Source organism: Sinocyclocheilus anshuiensis, unplaced genomic scaffold (genome assembly GCF_001515605.1).
Source record: "Sinocyclocheilus anshuiensis isolate Anshui unplaced genomic scaffold, SAMN03320099.WGS_v1.1 scaffold80, whole genome shotgun sequence".
NCBI classification, from domain to species: Eukaryota; Metazoa; Chordata; class Actinopteri; order Cypriniformes; family Cyprinidae; genus Sinocyclocheilus; species Sinocyclocheilus anshuiensis.
In genome coordinates, this window is record NW_015554102.1 from 1,130,733 (window position 1) to 1,133,750 (window position 3,018).

The following is a 3,018-nucleotide window of genomic DNA, read 5'->3' on the forward strand; positions in this document are numbered from 1 at the left end:
CATTGTGGCGACTTCCATGTAAGGGGACCCGCGGTGTATGTAGATAGAAATTGCTCAATCTAAGGTAATAAAAACATAACGGTTAATTAAGTAAGGTCTTTATACACATCTGAAAACACAGTTATGTATATTATATTGCATTTCTGTCAATAGATCGTTGTAAATATTACACATTGCACCTTTAAGCACCACATAATCTGTGACTACTTTGTCAACTTGATGAATTTTTAATATAAAGTGTTACTTAAAGGCAAGATAAATGAAACGTAGCTTATAAATGGATAGTTGACCCGAAAATGAAAATTTGATCATCAACTCACCCCATGGATAAAATATTTAGAGAAATGTCTTCACTGTTTTTTTCCCTCGAAGAATGTAGGTTAATGGTAATCAAAAATGTATGGTTACCAACATAATCTTCAAAATATCTTCTTTTTCCACAGAAGAAGGAAAGTCATACAGTTTTGGAATGACATGAGGGTGAGTAAATGATGACAGAATTGTCATTTTTGGGTGAAGTATCGCTTTTAGGGTTTCTGATTTACAAGGCTTGATAACCTTAAGAACACAATATAAATCTTCCATGAATCTATAAACTTTAAACTGCATTGCAAAATGTTAGTCAGCATATAAAGTAAATATAAACAGATTTAGATGAAAATATCATTTGAATAAAGCCTAAGAGGTTTTCCTAATGGTTTTTCCTACCCATAATGTAGGTCCAGAATGGAGGGTAATTGTTACAAATGTCCCCCCCAAATAACATAAAATAAAAATAAAACTCTCAGATTAATGCTACCAGAGCTGCATGTGGCTAATGTTAATAATACAAAATCCAAAGTGACAAAATGGTATTGTGGCAAATAATGTTTTTAAATGATGCTTTGATATTGAATGATTTATATGAGATGCTCAGATAAATTCACGTTTATGATGGAGTCTGAAAGGCCCAGCTGCAGCTTGTTTCTGTATCCCGCCTGACTTATCTATTTGTTGTGATGTCATATCTATACTTTATTTCATCTCCAGAATATTGTTATGAGTTTGTGATTTCATCATTAAACTGCTGTTAGATTGTGGTTCAGCATTGTTGAAGGAACTGAATAAACAGCAGATGTATTTGTGGCAGATACAATTCATTTATCAGGCGTTTCACAACTGTGACACAAGACAAGATCATAAATAATATTTAACATCTGACAGTGAACAGGAATCTGCTGCATAGAACAACAAGACTATCTCAAAAAAAAAAAAGAAGCGAAAGAGTAAAAGAGTTAAACAAGCACAGACACACAGAGGAAGAAAGAAGACCCTCAACAGGTATGTAGATGCGCACATACAGATCTCCACTTGGTAATATATTCAAAACAACCAATTCTGTCATCTGAAGGAACTGCACAAATTAATTATTACAAAGCTGTTAGGATTCTAGAGTCACTTCTATTACATGATGGTTCTGTAGTGTCCCCTGCTGGGCTGGAAGTAAAGACAAAGCAAAAGAAAAACTCCAACACATTACTGCTCGCCAATGACCACAGGTGATCCAATACTCAACATTTATTATCTTAAAATTTAGAATATATTGGCCACACCTTCTCCTCCTATTAATTAAACATTAGATCATTTCCATATTTCCCATCTATTATGTACACATGAAAATCAATAAATCACAAAGGGACCAAACATCATTTGGACCATAAAATCGGATCATTAGAGATTTGCTATGGATTATATGTACAACAAACAGGAAGATAATCATCATATGAACACATGGGCCATCAAAGAACATTTTGGTAAGAACGGTGTGGGCCGGATACCCTGATATTCCTAAATGTCACTATGTGCTTTTCCCTGTAATACTGGTGTCATGTCTAACTCATGTTTGTGTGACTGGACATCCACTTCGGCTTTAAAGTTCAAGTATAGGCTATGCATCTGTTATGCAATTATTTAATCGTATTTTTCTTTCTGGAAAATATGGCTTATTCTATCTAAAAAGGGCCAAAACAAGATTAAATATATTAATATGAGGTGTAGTGTGTGTTTCATTGCACTGAACACTAAAACTGGCCCTGGAGCAATAACGTCCTGAGGGGAGGGAGGGAGGGAGGGGGCACTTTCTATGTATGCTGGTGTAAGAGGCACAAGTGAGTGGGGTTTAAGGAGATGGGTGGGGTTTAGAGTCCTGGGACGGGGGTTATGGTACAAAAGGTGGAGCTCAGGGGATCATGCGGTTGATTGCTGGCAGTGAAACGTCACAGACGAAACGGACTTTCCACTAATGACCACAAGTTTTCTCATTGGCAATGCCGTTCTTGTGAACATGGCTGACAAATAAGGACAAAGACAGAAAAGGAGGGAGAGAAAAGAGGTGGAGAATATCTCTAATCGATTCGTACGGTTGACAGTTTCTCCTCTAACAGCAACGTATGACTGGAAATCTAGTTAACAAAAACATTCACTGTTAATGAAAAACACAAACATCAAAAGTTTCCTACCCATGTAGTTTTACGCAAACTAGACAAATTTGTTAAATACCCATTGAGCGATAATGACAATAACACTTAGATCAGAACAACTACAGGAAGCAGGCCAGCAGTGGACAGAGGAAAGGGGCGGGGCAGACATAAAAGGGCGGAGTGGACAAAAAGGGGGCAGGGTAGGCAGCTGCTCTGGTTTCGCCAAACAATGGCTAAATATTACAAAATATGCTATCAACAATATTCACAGTTAAACCAAGGCTTGATACACATTGTAATCACAAAATCTCAGCGATGCCTTGTGCTTGTAGTCACAGAGTTTTTAAAAACACTTTCATGTTTCTTTCTCTCTCTCTTTTTGTTTTTGGTTCTATATTACATAGTAATGTCTGATAGGTCACAACTAACTTTACAAAGTCGGCTCAACGTTTTGGACTCGGGGAGAGACAGTGGCTTAAAGAAGAAGGAAACTCTCCTCCCCCTGAGAGGCACGAACTGTGTGAGAGGCTGAGAGTTTGAGGGACGATTCAGTAATTCT